Source organism: Rhamphochromis sp. 'chilingali', assembly GCF_963969265.1.
Source record: "Rhamphochromis sp. 'chilingali' genome assembly, chromosome: 13".
Taxonomy (NCBI): Eukaryota; Metazoa; Chordata; class Actinopteri; order Cichliformes; family Cichlidae; genus Rhamphochromis; species Rhamphochromis sp. 'chilingali'.
In genome coordinates this window covers 9,809,134-9,831,900 of record NC_137940.1, presented here as the reverse complement: position 1 = coordinate 9,831,900, position 22,767 = coordinate 9,809,134, and the positions used below count along the sequence as shown (strand labels likewise).

Below are 22,767 nucleotides of genomic sequence, written 5' to 3'. Positions count from 1 at the left end.
CAGACGGGGATAAGTCTGCCTACAGGATGGAGGCTGAACATCTGGTGTCCTGATGCAGCCGCAACAACCAGGTGCTGAATAAGTGTTATTTTCATTTACCACTGGCCCAAGTACATTTTTACTGGCTTGTGAACAAAGCTGTAGTTTTTGTATTTTTAAATATTAACGCAATTTAATTGAGACATTATTTATATTATTTCACTTTCAATGTGAAAAATGCTGTAAAAACGTTGAAAATAATGGTCACCCCTGTTCGCTGCAATGTAAAATAGTACAACTGCTGTCAGCCTTCATTAAGTTGCATCATTTAAACATTTGCATATTTTTATTCAACTTCTGCAGGATGCTTTGATGAAAGACTCCCTTTTCCCAAGTAGAGGCTTTACTAGAGGTCACAGGAACAGCGCTGCTGTTTTGGATGCGGAAAAATGTTGTCTTTCACTCTACCTGAGCTCAGTGTCCCAGTAAGGGCTCCGCCTCATTGTAGCTGACGCTGAAATGTTTGTGTGGGTTGCCATGACAACACCAGAAGTGCATCTGAGATCGTGTCCAAATTCATGGGCTGCATCCTCCTGAGGACTCGGTGTTCTGACAAAACGTCTTACTTTGGCAAAACGTCCTACCGTAAGTAGTTCATGTGTTCTCGGCGGCTCTAGTGACCCTCGAACTCTCGGCTAGCTATCGAGGTGGTGGATAACATACGTCTCCCCCACAAGAGCACAAACCTACAACTTTTCTACTACTGGTTTTACAAGGCGTACACGGTAAAAACATTATGCTGTTATTTGTTAAGCACTTGTGCACCTTGTGAAAAGAAATAAGTGGCTGAGATGGATGTCATATGTGCTATTGATATTATTTTACTCGTTTCTAGTTTTCACGGTGCTCCATGATTGTGAGAGGAATAAAAAAGAATTGTGGACATCAGTACGAAGCATGGATTCTTTTGACCAGAGTAGATACACTGGTCCCTTGAATATACTAATCTTTTTGAGGTGGGTGACTGTTCCTGTGTATTTACAGAAACAATGGTTGTGATAACCTCAGCTGTTTCAGAGGGTGACTGTTCGTTGCTTTGCGCACTTTTAAATCTGTATACAATGGTTTGTTCCCTTTTTGTGTTCTGAGGTGTACTAGATGTATTATACCGGTCCCTCGAATCTACAAATCTTTTAGATGTGGATGACTGTTCATTTTCATCTGTGTTTACAGAAACACTGGGTGTTGGAACCTCAGTAGTTTCTTTTTGGCTGACAGACTCTGGAGCTGTACAAGAGGAATAAAGAGCTGCAATGCTTTTGTGAACCTGACCTGGGAAGGGAGAGAAATATATTTTTGTTTTGTTTTTGTTTGTCTTCTTGTTTTATTTGATTCCTTGTGGGATTTGGATCCAACAAGTAAAGTATGCATATTATGCACACACACAAACACACATGCAGCTATTACCATTTCTTGTATTCTTGAATAAAGACATTGATCTGACACATTTAAAATGCAGCCAATTGTTTTTATTGTTATATTATTAAGAAAAAAGAAAAGGTGGGGGTGGGGGGAAGTAAAGAAGAGCTTAAAGGAAAGGGCTAGAGGAGAGAAAACCCCAACAATTAGCAGGGCATTTTTTTACTTGGACAAATTGTTAATAAAGTTTCCATATCTGTAACAATGATGACAGTATAATTGTTTATAAACAATTATATTGACAATTATATGTGTCCAGTATGTTGGCTCATTTTCTTTTACTTTTTGCATTTGAAAATAAAAGTTGGGCTGATTTTGACACCATTACAAGAAGTGTTGTTAATGATTCTTTTTGAATTAAAATCAGGTTACCACAAATTGTTTTTTAATTTAATTTCATTTGAAATGTTTGTCAGTGGGTAAACAATTCGTAATGCAAAGTCAGAAACATCGAGTTATTCTTGTACTGCATGCTTGCAATAAATAAGTTGTCCTAACAGTCAGTCAAAGGAGCTTGGAAAGAAAAGCGTCTGGACTTCTTTGAGTTGAAGTGACTGATATATATATTTTTTGTCTGTTTGTTTTGTTGGTTTTTGTTTTTTGCCCTTTATCACCATTCCTCTTCCCTGCTGTTTTTCTTTCCCTCTTTCTTTCTCCCCTTTCTTTCCCCCAGTCATGTCTGTCCTATGTGTAGCAAGTGAAAATAAAATAAACAATAAAAACAAAGGTGAATCAAATAGACCAATACGGCAAGGCCGGGATGGTCCATTTGGTAAAGTAAATCCGTTAGTTATATTTAACATAATGTTAAATGGCAACATTCTGTTTACAATGTTACCATTTTACATTATGTTAAATGGTAACATTCTGTTTACAATGTTACCATTTACATTATGTTAAATTGTAACATTCTGTTTACAATGTTACCATTTCACATTGTGTTAAATGGTAACATTCTGTTTACAATGTTACCATTTTACATTATGTTAAATGGTAACATTCTGTTTACAATGTTACCATTTCACATTATGTTAAATGGTAACATTCTGTTTACAATGTTACCATTTCACATTATGTTAAATGGTAACATTCTGTTTACAATGTTACCATTTCACATTATGTTAAATGGTAACATTCTGTTTACAATGTTACCATTTTACATTATGTTAAATGGTAACATTCTGTTTACAATGTTACCATTTTACATTGTGTTAAATTGTAACATTATGTTTACGATGTTACCATTTTACATTATGTTAAATTGTCAGTAGGCCTGGTACCGGAACCGGTACTGGACCCCCTTTTACTTTCAGCCATCAGAAGAGGGTACACTGTGGTCATAACAATACTCAGACTGTAGCATTTAAAGGTCCCAAAGTGTACCAGGAAAATATCCCCCGCACGATTACACCAGCAGCCTGAATTGTGAATGTGAGGGAGGATGGATCCATGCTTTCATGTTGTTCACTCCAGGCTGATATAAAAATGATATAACTAATACTACTTCTACTAATAATGACAATAACAACAAAATAATAATAATAATGTCAAAAATACCAGTAATTATAATAACAATAACAACATAAACAACAACATTACTACTAATAATAATAAAGATAAACAAATGTATTAAAAAATTAATAATGATAATAATAATAATAAAACTGATCATAACAATAACAATATCAATCATAACAACAACAGTACTAACAACAATAATAACAATAACAATGAAGGTGTTGCTGCAGATCTGAGTCCCGACTCTGCTGCCTTTCTAGTGCGGCAAAGAAAGTAAGAAATAGAAAAAGAAAAACACAAATAAACTGAGTGTGAGGGTTTTTCTACAAGTTACACTGAATATTTGCACAGACATGCTGACTGTTTGCTGGGAGACGTCACCTGTCTTTTATAGAATAGCAGGTAAGCTGTTCTCTGCCGCTGCTCACACACAGACTCACACGTGGTCTGGCAGACCAACTCGTCATCGTACGTGAGCCGGCTGTCTGTGACGTCGTCTCTTCCGCTCATCTGGTGAACGCCGTCACAGACGTAATGTCCTGAGAGGAGAAGGCGCACTTATTAACGTCTCATAAACTTTCAAAGCTGACCTGCATTCAGCACATGTGTCTGAAAGCACCCACTCACCGCTGTAAGCTGAGGAGCCCAAACGACTGATCACGCTGACCAACAAATAGCGAGCAGTTTACTGGGAGAGGGCAGCGGCACCACCCGTTAGCTTAGAAATGGGCTCCATCCATACTTGAAATGAACGGTGTGCCTTTTCCCTTACCTCTTCAGTAAAGGCTGTGTCCTGGCTGATCACCAGCTGCTGTGTCAGAACAATGGGGCTGTTCTTCTTCTCCACGGTGAACGATGGAGTGAACGTAAACCACTTCAGATGGAGGATCAGCACACTGAAAGAGATGAGACAAAGAGGAGAGGCTCAAAGGAAGACGCAAGGAGGACATGACATGAACAAAACTGACACCGACTGAACTGTGGTGGTTTGAGGCCTTTGGGGACCGATTTGAGGTTACTCACTTTGGCAGGTTCAAGAACAACAGCTCCTCTTTGATCTTCTTAGCTCCGCACTGGCATTCGTAGTCCAACAGGCCGCCCTGCAGCAGGGAGCAGGAGGAACAGGTGCATTAGAGTTAAACTCTTTTACAGATGAATTCACATATTCGTGGGAGCAAGCCTGTTCACAGAATAGAGTCTAAATGAGCTCTTACTTTCAGACTCCAGCCCCGCCCTTCAGCAGCTCCGCAGCATCCTGCTGGCTGGCACAACCTTGCCATTGGCTGCTGCCAGGGACTCAACAGGTTAGAACAAAAATATAAATATTATATCTGAGTTCTTATGTGGACCCGCCTTCCAGACACAACGTCACCTTCCATGAATGTCCACAGGTTAGCGGCCCTCGCTTTGCTGGTCCTCCAAAGTAAGAAAAAATGAGAAAAAATAAGGAGCAGACCAAGCAAAAGAGGGTATTTAAAGAGACAGTGCTCTTAAGGTGCATTTTTGGCGAGTTTTATTATCTAAATGTCATTGTGTCACTTTCTTATGAGGCTTCAGTGAACTGAAAAAGCTTCTGGGATGAGAAGCGAAACGTCTTCAAAAAAGTTAAAGAAGTCCGGTTGCTTTTTCCCCCAAGCTCCTTAGAGTTCTCTGAAAATGGTCAGGTAGAAGGACTGGACTGAAAATGAGTAAAAAAGCAGCCAAAGCCCAAGGAAGTTGAAAGACTGGAAACTATTGCTGAGGTCATGTCAGTGTAAAAAGTTACCTACAAGTCTGGCACCTTGGAAGCAAAACATAAAGAAATAAGGTGTAAGGCCAAATGTTTGGTCCTGCAGCCAACCGGACCATGAAATATAGAGCACAGGTGAACAAAGTGAGGCAGCAGTTTGCTGATTTCCACCTTGTGCCTTTCATGTTGATCAGCTTAGTAGTTTGCCAGCTTTCTAGCTGTTAAAGACTTTTGGCGAGAGGTTATTCATATTTGAACTCTAATTGAACCCCTCTTTTTTACTGTTTTTTTGTTTGTTTGTTTTTGGGGTTTTTTGTTGTCTTAGATGGCCTGACTCAGCAGGTGGGGGCAGTTTCTGAGTTCACCTTCGTTCAAACAGTGCAGAAATGGTTTCGCTATGCTCCAGACCGGATGGGTGGTGCAGGACGCCCGATATCCAGCCCCGTCATGGAGTAAACTAAAAACAGTAAATAATACATTTAACAAACAAGCAAGCTCTAAATTTAAGCGGAGAGACTGCAGACATAGCCGCACCATTCCAGGGATTTTTGGTTAGCATGAGGGGTCTAGCCAGGACCCTTACTGGATACTGGGTGGGAATCGAACGTGCGACTCCAAAGATATGTAGTATTACCACTACACTATCCAGCTGCGCTACACTATCCAACAAAAAAAGTTTTTAGAAAATTTGATAAAGTCTGATGCTTAATATTGTAGGGATATTAATCTCCCTATGATATTAATACGGATTAAAATTGTAACATTATGTTTACAATGTTACAATTTTACATTATGTTAAATTGTAACATAATGCTTAACAGATAATGGTTATCCTCTTTTTATATCATACATCATTGTCTCTGTAGGAGGGTCTGGAGCACCCCCTGCTGAGCCGCTGGGCTCAGTACCTTGCAGGCAGGTCCGACGATGACTTCATCATCTCACCTGAGCTCAAAATTCTGGTGCGTGAAGGCGTCCCTCGGGAGTATCGGCAGAGTGTGGCGCTGTTTGGTCCGAGCCAGAACTTTGACAAGCCAAGAGTGCCACACGCAACGCTATCAGCAGGTACAGCTGTAGAGAGAGAGAGTGTGTTGAAATAAGAGAAAATTCTCTCAATTATGGAGACAGTCAAATGATTTATTTATGTTTGATGTGTGCTTTACATTTGTGTGGCTGTTAATAAAGTTAGCGCGCTCTAGGGGGCGTATGCGTTCATCAAAAAATGGCCGAAGGCTGATGTGTGATTATTCCTCCCAAAATGTCGTTGATGAAGTTAGCTATGCACGTTAGATTTTACTGCGCATTTTCATACCTCTGCCAACAGGTTATGGGCCCAGGAAGCTAAGAAGTTTTCCAAAAGAGTCCATGTCGTTTTGCCACCGAGAGAAACGCCGCGACGTACTGCGCACTCGGTGAGGATTAGCATACCATGCTAGTGCCATGAGCCGACGAGCCGCTGAGTCAAATAGCCGTTGGGCTCGGCTAGTTTTTGATGGGGATGAAAAGAATTACGAACTATGGGAGACGAAATTTTTGGGCCACCTTCGTCTGCAAGGTTTAAGAGACATTATTTTGAAGCAGCCTACCGACGCGGAGGGAGAAGAAGAGAGAGCAAAGAATGCAGAGGCCTACGCGGAGCTGATCCAGTTTCTGGATGACAAAAGTTTGTCTCTTGTTATGCGAGAAGCAGCGGATGATGGACGGAAGGCGCTGGGGATTCTAAGAAACTATTATGCAGGTAAAGGAAAGCCTCGTATAATTAGCCTGTACACAGAACTCACTTCGCTCCAAAAGTGAGAGTGTGACTGAGTATGTGATACGAGCAGAGACAATAATCACAGCCCTGAGGAATGCTGGTGAAACTTTGAGTGATGGGCTATTGGTAGCAATGGTTTTGAAGGGACTGCCAGAATCGTTCAAACCGTTTGCTATCCATGTCACACAAAGTGAAGTTGAAGTGACTTTTGCTGAATTTAAAACTAAACTGCGAAGCTTTGAAGACACAGAGAAAATGCGCGCCGCAGCGTCAGATGACAACATCATGAAAGCACGTGCACGACCGAGCGACAATCCCACGTTTGAAAAATCGAATGACCGTGGGGCCGGCAACGCAGACATAGTGTGTTTCAGATGCGGACTAAAGGGACACAAAGCCAGGACGTGTCAGCGCAAGCAGTGGTGTAGCGAGCACCACCCATCGGGACTCAACATGCAGACGGAAACGGCGGCAAGACAATGCACGGAAAGTTTCCGAGGAGTGGGGTAGCAAAGACTACGCATTCCGGGTAAGCAGCGAGGGTGCAGCGTTCCAGTCAGAGCATGGCATCAACAAAAAGGGTCTGATGGTGGACACAGGGGCAACTTCGCATATTGTTACAGATATAACGAAGTTCAGGAGATTCGACGACAGTTTCCAGCCCAAGTCACACTACGTAGAGTTGGCTGACGGCACCAAGTGCACTGGAGTTGCAGAGCAAAGAGGGGAGGCAGAGTTTTGCTTGATGGACAGCAGGGGGCAGTGCCACAAAACAACCTTGAAACAGGCACTGTACATCCCATCGTATCCACAAGACATCTTCTCTGTGAAAGCAGCTACCTCAAATGGAGCAACTATGATCTTCAAGCAAGGAAAAGACACCCTGCGACACAAAGACGGTACAAGGTTCCCAATATATGAGTACAACAGACTGTACTACCTACAAACAGTAAACACTGAAGGTAAAGACCAGTGTAAGGCTTGCTATGACATGCAAACATGGCATGAAATTCTTGGTCACTGTAATTATGATGACATTCAGAAATTACAGGGGGTTGTTGATGGTATGGCAATCAAAGGAAAAACAGACAAATCTGTCTTGCATTGTGAAGTGTGCACACAGGGAAAGTTTGTTCAAACTAGAAACAGGGACCCTGATGCACGAGCCAAAACCGCCTTAGAGCTGGTACACACAGATCTAGCTGGTCCAGTAGACTCAGAGTCCAGAGATGGATATAGATTTGCACTATCATTCACTGATGACTATTCCAGTGCAGTGTTTGTGTATTTTCTGAAAAATAAGAGTGACACAGCAAAAGCAACACAGAAGTTTTTGGCTGATACAGCCCCGTATGGGCAAGTTAAATGTATCAGGTCTGACAATGGAACAGAGTTTATGGGAAATGAGTATCAGGCACTCCTTAGCAAAAATGGAATCAGGCATGAGACCTCAGCACCATACTCACCACACCAAAATGGTACTGCAGAACGCAATTGGCGTACTCTTTTTGATATGGCCAGGTGTATGTTAATAGAGAAACAGTTACCTAAAGAGTTGTGGACTTACGCAGTGCAAACAGCAGCTGTAGTGAGGAATAGATGTTTTAACAGACGCACAGAACAGACACCATATTTAATGCTGACAGGAAGAAGGCCAAACCTTTCCAGGATGCAGACATTTGGGTCAGTGTGTTATGCCTACAGGCAGAACAAGAGAAAACTAGACTCAAGGTGTGAGAAAGGAATTTTTGTTGGATATGACAAGAACAGTCCAGCTTATATGGTCTACTACCCGGGCAGTGGGAAAGTACAGAAGCATAGACTGGTGAAGTTTGAGACTAAAACAAGAGTAGAGAGACAAACACAGACTGACAAGGTGCCAGATGATGAGGGTGACTTTGAGACACCAAACAGGTTCACCAAGACCAGACAACAGACTGATGTGAGTACAGAACACACAGATACTCAGGAACAGATCCCAGTAAGCATGTCTGAGATGAGCAGCCAGTCACAGGAGAATGAACTCGACTGCGAGGCTGCAAGGTATCCTTCCAGAGTGAGAAAGAGGCCTGGGTATTTAAGTGAATATGTTACTGATAAGGAGGATTGTGATCAAGTACTTACAAACATGGATTATTGTTACAGAGCAATGTGTAACATTCCCCAAACATTCAAGGAAGCAATAACTTCATCTAACTCAGAGAAATGGGTCAGTGCAATGGATGAAGAGATGCAATCACTAAGAGAAAATGACACATTTACCTTAACCACTTTGCCTGAGGGTAAGAAGACAGTGGGGGGTAGATGGGTGTACGCAGTCAAAAACAATGTTGATGGATCTGAGAAGTACAAGGCACGTTATGTTGCTAAAGGATATAGTCAGAGGATAGGTGTGGATTATGAAGAAACATTTTCCCCTACTGCTAACCTGACTAGTATCAGAGTGTTGATGCAAAAGGCAGCACAAGAAAACATGCTTTTACACCAGATGGATGTTAAAGCTGCCTATCTTCATGCACCAATAGATTGTGAGGTATTCATGGAACAACCTGAGGGTTATGAGGTAAAATCCGACACAAATGAAAAACTGGTGTGCAAGTTGAAAAAGTCGCTATATGGGCTAAAACAATCAGGCCGGAATTGGAACAAGTTGTTGCATGAATATCTGAGTGAGAACGACTTTGTGCAAAACCCCGCTGACCATTGTGTTTACACAAAAATGACAGAAAATAAGAAGGTGATTCTGATTGTATGGGTAGATGACCTGATCATTGCTGCTAGTGATGAAAGTGAACTAACTGTTGTGAAGAAAATGCTTGCAGCAAAATTCAAAATGAAGGATTTGGGTAAACTGAGACATTTCATTGGTATAGATTTTGACCAGAGTGATAACTGTGTAAAAATGTCACACAAACAATATGTGGAAAAAATACTTGAAAGATTCAACATGCAGGATTGTAAAGAAAGACAGACACCTTGTGAGCAAAAACTGAACTATGCTGATGATGCAGAAAAGATGAGTGATGTCAAAAGGTACAGAGAGGCAGTTGGTAGTCTGATCTATTTGGCTACATGCACAAGACCGGACTTGAGTTTTATAGTCAGTAAACTTTCACAGTACTTTACTGAGCCAACTGAAGACAAATGGACTACAGTAAAACATGTACTGAGTAGGGCTGGGCCATATTATACCGTTCACGGTAATACCGGTATAATGTTAGGCAACAATAGGAAAATGAAATATCGCGATAGAATATGAGTAAAACGCGCATGCGCAGTGCCTTTGTTTTCATACGCACATGGCCGATTGTTGAGTGAAACAGATGAACCAGAATTGGTTTGTAAAAATGGTGCAACTTCAGTGATGTGGAACTGGTTTGGTGTTTGTCCGTCAGATACACGACAAAGCACATTTTTTTGCAGAACATGCAAGCGGCCGTCGTTATTGTCGTATTTGTCGGACTAAGATGCTCTTAAATCTGGGAGTAATCTGGGTCCTAAACTCCTTAATTCTTCAGTTCAAACGAACACTGCAGCATCACTGAGCGTTAAAAACTGTCTAAATTCTTTCATCTTTAATAAAACGATCAGCATTGCTGCTTTACCAGGTGTAACTATGAAGTTTAACTTCCAGGCATCCATTAAAACAAAATTTATTACATTTAACAGAGTTAGAAGTTAGCGGGAAGCTAGCGGAAGTTAGCTCGCTAGTTACCTAAGCATGATATTGCATGTTCTGACTGAGAGATTTCTGAAAAAAATCAAACGTACAGCTCTGCTATCACTTCCAACATAAATGAAGACAGGAAACTAAACAGCAGTGACGTTTGTAGGGTTACTGAAGTTGGGCTAGCTGGTATATAATGATGTGCTACGTAATCGCTAGCGACACAGCTATGTTAGCATAACATAAACAGGGAAGCTGGAGGACGAACACTAACACTTTTCCACTTATAAAAGTTAACGTTAAGGTTCCTCATGGTTAGAGACAAATGCAATCGCATGGCAGGGTGATGTAAACAGAAAAAAATTCAGTCAGGAGAACAACTGAGATAATCCATCCACAATACGAGGTTAGTCATTAATATACTGCAACAACATGGGAATAGAGCAGCTGCCAGAGAATTCAACATTAATGAATCAATGGTACAGAAGTGGAGGAAGCAAGAAGAATGAGTTTAATAAAGTTTGATTTATCTGACTGCTTTGTTTCGCTTGATGTGCGTTATAATCCCGTGCACCTTATGGTCCGAAAAATACGTATTGCATACTGCAGTTTAATTTTGCAAAGCACCTCTTTTTAACTTCAGTGGATATTATATATGGTTATGCTCAGGATATGTCAGCCCATTTCTACTGGAAATGCCTTTTGGTTAAACTTTCAGCAAGGAATTTGTATTTGCACTGTTACATTTTTATAAAGCTTTAATGTACATAAAAACCAGCTTCTTATTTAAGTGAAAATAAATGGAAGGTTTTCTTTTTGCGCTAGTAATGTTGTGGAGTTGTATTTTGTCTCGCATCAATTATATCGTCAGTTATATCGTTATCGCAAATTTTCAAATATATATCGTGATAAATATTTTTGGCCATATCGCCCTGCTCTAGTACTGAGGTATCTGAAAGGGACAACCGAGAAAGAACTGTGTTACAGGAAATGTGACAACAAAGAACTGAGGTTGTGGGCATACAGCGATGCTGATTGGGCAGCTGATGTAACAGACAGACGGAGTACAACTGGTTATTGCATAAGCTTGTCTGTAGATGGTCCTTTAATCTCATGGAAAACCAAAAGACAACCTACTGTTGCATTATCTACCTGTGAAGCGGAGTACATGGCTTTAGCTGCGACCCTACAAGAAGTTTTGTACCTAATGCAACTGTTACAAGGTATTGATGGACAAAAATATGCACCGCCAAAAGTTCATGAAGATAATCAGGGTGCAATTGCGTTGGCGAAGAATCCTGTGACGAGACAGAGATGTAAACATGTTGACATAAAGTACAACTTTGTGAGATCAACTGTGAGTGCAGGAAAAATAACTCTGGATTATTGTTCAACAGAAGAGATGGTTGCAGATGTAATGACAAAGCCTGCAACAAAAGTTAAGCTGTTCAAGTTTGAGAAGTTTATGTTTGGGCATTAACATGGTATACGAACATGTATACAGTACTGAGGAAGAAACCTTTTGTTTGTTGTTTTTTTTGTTTACTTAAGAGCATCATAATATGAGAGCAAGTGGGGGTGTTGAAATAAGAAGAGAAAATGCTCTCAATTATGGAGACAGTCAAATGGTTTATTTATGTTTGATGTGTGCTTTACATTTGTGTGGCTGTTAATAAAGTTAGCGCGCTCTAGGGGGCGTATGCGTTCATCAAAAAATGGCCGAAGGCTGATGTGTGATTATTCCTCCCAAAATGTCGTTGATGAAGTTAGCTATGCACGTTAGATTTTACTGCGCATTTTCATACCTCTGCCAACAGAGTGCTTTATCCGCACCTGAGCACAGGTGGCTCCTCCTTCCTGTTGGGAATGCTGGCGAGCACTCAGTAATCCTGTTCTGTTTCCAGCTGTGTGAGAAGAGTCGGACAGCTCCTAATCCTGCCTCCAGGCAGGTCCAGCTGGACCTTCACCGAACCCTGACGACCAATCAGCACTTCTCCTCGCCGTCCAGCCCCGCCCTCCAGCCCCACCCTTCAGCCCTGCCCTCCAGCAGCTCCGCCGCATCCTTCTGGCCTTCTCCGGGCATAACCCTGCCATTGGCTACTGCCAGGTACTCAACAGGTCAGAACAAAAGTATAAATTTTATATCTGAGTTCTTATGTGGACCCGCCTTCCAGGCAGAACCTCACCTTCCATGAATGTCCACAGGTTAGCGGCCCTCGCTCTGCTGGTCCTCCAAAGTGACGAAGACGCCTTCTGGTGTCTGGTGGCAGTGGTGGAAGCCATCATGCCTCAGGACTACTACACCAAGAATCTGGTGGCCTCTCAGGTCAGCAGACACACTCACCTGCTTGCCTGCTGTGATCTGTTTTAGTGATCAGTGAGGCTGATCTCTGTGAGTCTTTGTGCTCAGGCGGACCAGCGCGTGCTGAAGGACTTCATGGCGGAGAAGCTTCCTCGCCTGGCATCTCACTTTGAGGATCACAACATTGACGTGTCTCTGGTCACCTTCAACTGGTTCCTGGTGGTTTTTGTGGAGAGTCTGCCCAGCGACATCCTGATGCCTCTGTGGGACGCCTTCCTGTATGAGGGTACCAAGGTACCATACACCCGAACACACCATGACAGAAATGCAGACAACACTTGAATGCACCACAGTAGTGTCCATGGAAACAAAAATGATTTTGTTTTCACCTTTAGATGTCTTTATTTACATTTTAGGAGTAATAAGACATTGTTTACTAAGCATGGGGAACTGTCATGTGACATGAAATAGGAGTGGGAAAGCAGATCATTCTAGTAACGACCTCACAGTCTACCACAAGCAGCGTAAATCCAGACGATGAGCGGGACAATGGCTTTGGGCTTGTTTCTGCAATGTGACAAATGCAGCACAGCTTTTACATCGTTTGTCTCAGGAAATAAAATCACAGTTCAGACACAGAAATATATACCACACAGGGATAAATGCTGACAACATCTTCAGCCACGTAGATCCAACCCAAAAGTTTAATTTAAACTTAAAGCTCAACTACCAAGTAAGTTAATATTATCTGGCAACTGAGGAACCAAGTGGCTTATTGGAAATCGATCAGAGCTGTAATGAGTAAAGGGCCCAACTGCACCACAACTGAAAGAGTAATTTTATGACTCACCTCCTCAAAGTTTCCAATTAATTGTGTGGCGTGAGTGTCCTGTTATGAAATGCGTGTCTGTGCTGCAGGTGATCTTCAGATACACTCTGGCTCTGTTCAAATACAAAGAGGACGACATCCTGAAGATTCACGACAGCGTGGAGATCTACCAGTACCTACGCTTCTTCACAAAGACCGTCTCCAATGCCAGGTACGCACTCGCCTCCACCCGCCTTAATCTACGAGCTGTTACACTCTCAGAAGTGTAGCGGATGTAGCTGTTGAATCTTTGAGCTTCAAACCCTTTTTACTGAAATTTTGTGAGAAGTTTAAATTTCCCTGATCACAGTAACAACGATTTAAAGATTTTTAAGTATCTGCAGCTCTCGGATACATGTGGTCCAGTCAGTCCAGTATTTCCTGCTCAAACTGCAGTACCTGAAGTATCAAGCAGCATAAAACAGAAACACTCAAGCTGATCAGTTTCCAGTTCCTCTGTGTTGGTGATCGAGTCCTTTCCACCTGCGTGTGTCCATGCAGGAAGCTGACCAGCATCGCCTTCAACGACATGAACCCATTCCCCAGCCGGCTGCTGAGGAACCGGCGAGTGCTCCACCTGGAGCGCCTGCAGGCGGAGCTGCGTGAGCTGGAGGAGCAGCACAAGGAGTTCATCACCGAGAGCGTCGTACGGAAAGACAAAGAGCTCGACGTCATGGTGAGCGAGGACGACGAGGACCTCTGATCACACGGGACGCTTCAGCTGCTCACTTCGAGACGACGATGAGTTTTCCATGAGTTCAAGAGAATTTCACTAAACCGGCTGTTAACTGGTTTCCTTCACACCAAACACAGGATTGTGTCAGGTTCACCATCTCTACTAACACTACAAGGAAACAGACGCATACAGATTTAACTGCATCACATCTCTGAAACAAGCTTGCAGTAAACAAATGTGTACTGTGTTCACGTGTGTAATAAGTCAGGCTGCAGAAATGTGCAGATGTATTTCAGTGAATTCATTTGGATTAATATGTGATAGCTTATTTATTTCATTGCATCTTTTGCTTTATACCTAAAAATGCGTGACATTTCTAAATGTAGTCACATCCCTATGAAACATGGTTGATTATCAGCTGTAGTCACAGCTGGTGATAAAGTAATTAAAATGTCCAGCTATTCAAAAATAGGGCATTCTGCACAATGAGTACTTTTTGGTACTTGAAGTATATTTTGATGCTGATGCTTCAGGGCATTGTGCTGCATTGTCGAAGCTCTCTGGGCTTCCGGTTAGAACGACCTCACAGTGTTTTATTTTGATCTGGTGTAAAGTGCATTGTGCGGAAATGACAGCATGATAGTCACATGATAAAACTGACTTTTCTTTTTTTTTTAATTTTACTGGGTGTGCATCTTGTTCAAATGTCTTTTTCAGCATTTGTACATAAATATTCTGTATATAAATATTTGATTTTCATTTATTTTACAGAGTCCTTTATTTTGTTTCACAAATATGACATTCATGTCAAATGACATCTGCAGACTTTATAATGACCAGCAGGGGGCAGTGTATTGCAGTCTATGAGAACATTTACTGAGACCTGTTTCATGCACTAGTTTCATGTCTCATTGAATCCAACATGATGTTGATTTTGTAAATTAAGGTCACATCTTCATCACATCTAATTTCAAAACACTGATCAATTTAAAAAAAAATGAATTCCATACCAATTGCAGGAATAAAATAGGAATAAATAACAAACGAGAAATACATACAAAACAAGAGAAAGGCACACATGAGAGAACAGGTCACATGACAGCACAGCATTATCTACCCACAATTTGAACTAAATAACAGATAGCACAGGCAATGAAAACAAACGGAAATCAGAATAAATTTAAAAACTTTTATTGATGTTAACTTGAAGTGCTGAATTAGCCCTGTTGTCAGTTCAAATCACTTCAATCTATAGCGCACTTTAAGGTCTTTAGACCTTAAAAAGTAATACACTGCAAGGTAAGCTTGCAGCATCTTACTTTAAGGTCAACTGTGAAACTTTGTGGAAAGCCTGAGACAAGTTGATGAGTCAGTGAAGCGCACTTCCTTCTGATGACGGCTATACTGAGGTGAGTTTTTAAGCATATCCTGAACTTTATTCATTATTAGACTTCTGACACCTGGCAAATAAACTCTCACGCGATATGAGAACATAACAGCAAAAAGCCAGTAGCTGGTACATGAATGGATAAAAATTGGATCCCTCTTAGATTGAATTGGTTGCCCTCTTATATTACGTTGTTTTGAACCTAACCGCATCCACTGAATTAATGCAGTTTTCAGGACAGTAAAAACAGAGAACTCTGATATACACAATTTCTGATTGCTGATAGTGTTTCTTAATGCAAAATGGGCTTCCATTTAAAATGCAATTGCTTTATGTTCGATCTTTAGCGAAGAAGGGTCATTTTTGATTCTGTGGACAAGGGATGCAAATGGAATGTGAAGGCAACAGGTAGTAGGGTGAATTAGGGTTTCGTGTGGTCTTCAGTGCATGAATTTTATTGCCACTTTATTTCAACTTTTTATTAATGTACTCAAAAGAAAAACAAGAACCACAAAGGAGATTCTTGTGATTCTTGTTTGTGCTATCTGTTTGTGAAAGAAAGCACATTTTACCACATCATACTGTGTTTGCTGCCATTTATTTTACTCGTCCTGCCTGAGTGTCTGGGCTGCGTTTGTCTGTGCACCTTTGTTCTGGCCTTCTGCTGATGGGTTTCACATGCTGGGCTTTCCCTCTTGGTCCACACCCAGCAGCCTGCTGCTGACCACACACAGCCTACAAACTGATCCATCCATGCATCCATCCATGCATGCATGGCCTGGTTATTGTTGAGTTATCACCTCCAGCTCCTTGCTCATAACCAGGTAGATACTGGGCTGGGCCTGATCTCTGAGCTCAATAACAATGACAAAAATGCCAAACACTTTACTCTTCATGGTAAAAAATGTTTATAATACAGTAAAAACTGGATGTAGCCAAAATCAGTGTTTTATATACAGTGTAAGTGAACAACATTGCTACACTGCTGGTGTTTGATTGATAGAGGCTTTCTTTATAAGAACTATGATATCATTTCTTTTGCTGATTAACAGTTTTTATATAATTTTTATATCATATATAGCTTTCAAGAAGCCAAAGATCACTGGACGAAAAGACTACAGACCTGTGGCTCTGACATCTGGTCAGGAAGTCTTTTGAGCGCCTGGTTCTCTCCTATCTTAAGACCCTCACGGCCCCCCTCCTGGACCCCCTGCAGTTTGCATACAGAGCCAACAGGTCTGTAGACGATGCCATCAACATGGCCCTACACTTTGTCCTGCAGAATCTATGCTAGGATCCTGTTTGTGGACTTCAGCTCTACCTTCAACACCATCCTTTCAGACCTTCTTCAAGGATTGCTTTCCCAGATGAATGTGCCTGATCCCATCTGCCGGTGGATCACTGACTTCCTGACGGACAGGAAGCAACCAGTGAGGCTGGGGAAGAATGTCTTGGACTCCCGGACCATCAGCACGAGCTCCCCTCAGGGCTGTGTTCTTTCTTCTATGCCCTTCTCCCTGTACACCAACTGCCGCACCTCCAACCACCAGTCTGTCAAATTAATTAAGCTTGCAGATGACACCACCATTATTGGACTCCTCTCAGACGGGGATAAGTCTGCCTACAGGATGGAGGCTGAACATCTGGTGTCCTGATGCAGCCGCAACAACCAGGTGCTGAATAAGTGTTATTTTTATTTACCACAAGAGGGAGATGCACTTAAATCTCTGAAGCACAATTGCTTAAGCTTAAAAATCAGGTGGATCTCATGAATAATACCCTCATATAAGTATTGGATCCTCAAGGCTATAGATGCAGGTTAGTGGCTCTGAGTTTTACTGGCCCAAGTACATTTTTATTGGCTTGTGAACAAAGCTGTAGTTTTTGTATTTTTAAATATTAACACAATTTAATTGAGACATTATTTATATTATTTCACTTTCAATGTGAAAAATGCTGTAAAAACGTTGAAAATAATGGTCACCCCTGTTCGCTGCAATGTAAAATAGTACAACTGCTGTCAGCCTTCATTAAGTTGCATCATTTAAACATTTGCATATTTTTATTCAACTTCTGCAGGATGCTTTGATGAAAGACTCCCTTTTCCCAAGTAGAGGCTTTACTAGAGGTCACAGGAACAGCGCTGCTGTTTTGGATGCGGAAAAATGTTGTCTTTCACTCTACCTGAGCTCAGTGTTTCAGTAAGGGCTCCGCCTCATTGTAGCTGACGCTGAAATGTTTGTGTGGGTTGCCATGACAACACCAGAAGTGCATCTGAGATCGTGTCCAAATTCATGGGCTGCATCCTCCTGAGGACTCGGTGTTCTGACAAAACGTCTTACTTTGGCAAAACGTCCTACCGTAAGTAGTTCATGCGTTCTCGGCGGCTCTAGTGACCCTCGAACTCTCGGCTAGCTATCGAGGTGGTGGATAACATACGTCTCCCCCACAAGAGCACGAATCTACAACTTTTCTACTACTGGTTTTACAAGGCGTACACGGTAAAAACATTGTGCTGTTATTTGTTAAGCACTTGTGCACCTTGTGAAAAGAAATAAGTGGCTGAGATGGATGTCATATGTGCTATTGATATTATTTTACTCGTTTCTAGTTTTCACGGTGCTCCATGATTGTGAGAGGAATAAAAAAGAATTGTGGACATCAGTACGAAGCATGGATTCTTTTGACCAGAGTAGATACACTGGTCCCTTGAATATACTAATCTTTTTGAGGTGGGTGACTGTTCCTGTGTATTTACAGAAACAATGGTTGTGATAACCTCAGCTGTTTCAGAGGGTGACTGTTCGTTGCTTTGCGCACTTTTAAATCTGTATACAATGGTTTGTTCCCTTTTTGTGTTCTGAGGTTTAAACAAAGATGTACTAGATGTATTATACCGGTCCCTCGAATCTACAAATCTTTTAGATGTGGACGACTGTTCATTTTCATCTGTGTTTACAGAAACACTGGGTGTTGGAACCTCAGTAGTTTCTTTTTGGCTGACAGACTCTGGAGCTGTACCAGAGGAATAAAGAGCTGCAATGCTTTCGTGAACCTGACCTGGGAAGGGAGAGAAATATATTTTTGTTTTGTTTTTGTTTGTCTTCTTGTTTTATTTGATTCCTTGTGGGATTTGGATCCAACAAGTAAAGTATGCATATTATGCACACACACAAACACACATGCAGCTATTACCATTTCTTGTATTCTTGAATAAAGACATTGATCTGACACATTTAAAATGCAGCCAATTGTTTTTATTGTTATATTATTAAGAAAAAAGAAAAGGTGGGGGTGGGGGGATGTAAAGAAGAGCTTAAAGGAAAGGGCTAGAGGAGAGAAAACCCCAACAATTAGCAGGGCATTTTTTTACTTGGACAAATTGTTAATAAAGTTTCCATATCTGTAACAATGATGACAGTATAATTGTTTATAAACAATTATATTGACAATTATATGTGTCCAGTATGTTGGCTCATTTTCTTTTACTTTTTGCATTTGAAAATAAAAGTTGGGCTGATTTTGACACCATTACAAGAAGTGTTGTTAATGATTCTTTTTGAATTAAAATCAGGTTACCACAAATTGTTTTTTAATTTAATTTCATTTGAAATGTTTGTCAGTGGGTAAACAATTCGTAATGCAAAGTCAGAAACATCGAGTTATTCTTGTACTGCATGCTTGCAATAAATAAGTTGTCCTAACAGTCAGTCAAAGGACCTTGGAAAGAAAAGCGTCTGGACTTCTTTGAGTTGAAGTGACTGATATATATATTTTTTGTCTGTTTGTTTTGTTGGTTTTTGTTTTTTGCCCTTTATCACCATTCCTCTTCCCTGCTGTTTTTCTTTCCCTCTTTCTTTCTCCCCTTTCTTTCCCCCAGTCATGTCTGTCCTATGTGTAGCAAGTGAAAATAAAATAAACAAGAAAAACAAAGGTGAATCAAATAGACCAATACGGCAAGGCCGGGATGGTCCATTTGGTAAAGTAAATCCGTTAGTTATAATTAACATAATGTACAATGGTAACATTCTGTTTACAATGTTACCATTTTACATTATGTTAAATGGTAACATTATGTTTACAATGTTACCATTTCACATTATGTTAAATGGTAACATTCTTTTTACAATGTTACCATTTCACATTGTGTTAAATGGTAACATTCTGTTTACAATGTTACCATTTCACATTGTGTTAAATGGTAACATTCTGTTTACAATGTTACCATTTCACATTGTGTTAAATGGTAACATTCTGTTTACAATGTTACCATTTTACATTGTGTTAAATGGTAACATTCTGTTTACAATGTTACCATTTCACATTGTGTTAAATGGTAACATTCTGTTTACAATGTTACCATTTCACATTGTGTTAAATGGTAACATTCTGTTTACAATGTTACCATTTCACATTGTGTTAAATGGTAACATTCTGTTTACAATGTTACCATTTCACATTGTGTTAAATGGTAACATTCTGTTTACAATGTTACCATTTCACATTGTGTTAAATGGTAACATTCTGTTTACAATGTTACCATTTCACATTGTGTTAAATGGTAACATTCTGTTTACAATGTTACCATTTCACATTGTGTTAAATGGTAACATTCTGTTTACAATGTTACCATTTCACATTATGTTAAATGGTAACATTCTGTTTACAATGTTACCATTTTACATTATGTTAAATGGTAACATTCTGTTTACAATGTTACCATTTCACATTATGTTAAATGATAACATTCTGTTTACAATGTTACCATTTTACATTATGTTAAATGGTAACATTCTGTTTACAATGTTACCATTTTACATTATGTTAAATGGTAACATTATGTTTACAATGTTACCATTTTACATTATGTTAAATGATAACATTATGTTTACAATGTTACCATTTTACATTATGTTAAATTCTACCATAATGTAAAATTGTAACATTGTTTACAGTGTTATATTATGTTAAATTGTAACATTATGTGTACAATGTTACAATTTTACATTATGTTAAATTGTAACATAATGCTTAACAGATAATGGTTATCCTCTTTTTATATCATACACAGTTGTCTTTTTCACAGGTATTGATGGTAATTTGCAGTGGTTTATTATTGATTGAAATACCTGTGAAGTCCTGTTGGTTTTTAATGATGATTTTATTGTTGTTTCAATATTATCCAAGGGTGCAAACGTGGTGGAAAATCAAAATCAGAATTTAACATTGATCCAAGATCAGACCCTAACATTGTTTCAATATAGGACAGCGAACTGGATGAAAGTGACAGCGAGTACGAGAGGATCCCGGAGTCAGGCCTAAGGAACAGTTAGGAGATCAGGGGTCAGTTAAAGGTTATCAATATCTGATGTGTGTAGGTAAGCAATAGTGTGTGTGTGTGTGTGTATGTATGTACTTCTATGAACATCAACTTGGTGTTTCTTAAAATGATAACTTATTCTTATATAAACAAGGGGCCCAAAGCTCCTAACAAGTAGGGGTATTGTATTGGCTTGAGGCAGTCAGGTCATTTGACATCAACACCACCCATCCGGCCTGTCTAGCATGGACAACCACATCACGAGTCCATTAAATCATCTTTCTTCCACATCCAGATCCACACTTTGACCTTCGGCAGGTCGTCTTGCTCATGTCTAGAGTTGCACTCATTTGAAACGGGTTAACAGCTGAACAGTTGTACCTAATAAATCGGCCAGTCAGTATGTGGATTTTGGCTAAAAAAAAATTTTAAGTGTCACAAAAGGGTAAGAAGACAGATTATTGTTCAGATCAACAGAAAAATAACCACCAATGTGTCCTGTCAGGTTGTGTACATACATTTCCACGTGGGACCATTTGTTGGATATTTTCGGGCATTTCGGAGGCCAAACGATTAATCTGTCAATCATATTCCCTTCTGATATGATAACACACAGATCTTGAAAGTCAAGAAAGATACCAAGCACAGATTCAAATTTTCCTTTTTATTATTTTTCTTAAAAAACAAATATACATAAGAAATGATAAATATAAAAAAACAACCCAGAGCCAAAGAAAAAGTTCTTCAATGTTACAAACCACTTCGTACTGCAGAGAAAACAAACACTAGTGTTACACCTGACAGTTAAACTTGTGTTGCCTAAAGTCTTAACTTTTTCTTGTTGCTATGAAGCCGTCCCTCATGAAGACAAAGAGTCACATCCGAAGGAAACAAAGACGTCAGAGTTTTTAGTGCTGTGGATCTAACAGCAGATTATTCACACCGTACGAAGACGACGCGCTGCAATACGGAGCTGGGACACATGGACATGCAACTTTACTACAACACCGGCCCTTCATCTGCTCCGATCCAGGCCCGAGGAAGCAGGCAAACAGTCTCAGATTGCCTTATTTAAAACCTACAACCGAAGTGAGAAGGGTGGCATGTAGAGGACGAGTTAGAGACACTCCAATGTTAAAGAAAGATCACTGCCAAGGCTCAGAAAATCACATCTGAATAAAAATAAATAACCTGTAACTGGTTTGGTTGGTCTGTTAACAGGATTACTCAAAGAGCTGTGCACAGACTTAAAGGTTGGCTCAAGTTGCAAGTCTTTAAACTTTAAAGAGCTAGATTTGGGATTCTTTTTACCGTTATGGGTAATAAAAATCGATAAAAAATACAAATGGACATTTTAGGACATTAAATCAAACTGACCACTGATGTTCTTAAGAAAATATCAGAGTAGTCTGGGTTGAGATGTTAATAATCGGGAGAGAATATGCAAACATGTTATTAAAATGTTGTTAAGTTTTAAGTGCTACCCCCAGCCTCCTAGCAGATGCACCTACGACAACATTTTCAGAAAACTTGACCTCTGACCTTCACATTGAAGTTCAGGTCACTAAAAGGTGAACCTTTTATGGCTGAGGGGTAAAAAGCAAGAAACAACTTCAAGGCTCTGACAAATGGACCTATAAACTTCACAGGAGAATAAATAAGACCATTTTAGCTGTGACTGCCGAGATCTCCAAATACCAAAGATATGATATCACACCTGAAGAGCGGCATGCAGAAACGGGGGCAGGTTAACCGTCCTCTTCAGGTTCTGTGAAATACTACTGACCACCTAAAACCTTGGTCACACAAACTCAAAGAACCAGCTCAAAGGAGGGATTAAATCGAATTTCCCAGAGGAACCCACCCGAGGGATTAATAAAGTTCTATCTTATCTTATCTTATCTTATCAAACAAGAGGAAGTCGTCCTGAATACATCTGCTCTTCTGCTTTTAGTTATTTCCTGTCATACTGAACAGGTTTCAAATAAAGAATTTCTCAAGTAATCCCTGTGAGCCAAAAGTTCAGGTTGCCACTCTAAAGGCTTAGATTCAAAGAGTTGTTTTCCTCTTTTGAAGCTGTATGACG

The 22,767-nt window shown here is 40.3% G+C and overlaps 1 pseudogene across 1 annotated transcript; it reads left to right on the top strand.

Moving 5' to 3' along the window:
* Positions 1-5,262: 5,262 nt before the first annotated feature.
* On the top strand, positions 5,263-14,001 carry LOC308408351 (TBC1 domain family member 2A-like; annotated as a pseudogene). The gene is made up of 7 exons: positions 5,263-5,298; positions 5,572-5,770; positions 12,033-12,246; positions 12,334-12,454; positions 12,539-12,724; positions 13,349-13,470; positions 13,800-14,001. The product of its transcript is annotated as a TBC1 domain family member 2A-like (transcript).
* Positions 14,002-22,767: the final 8,766 nt, after the last annotated feature.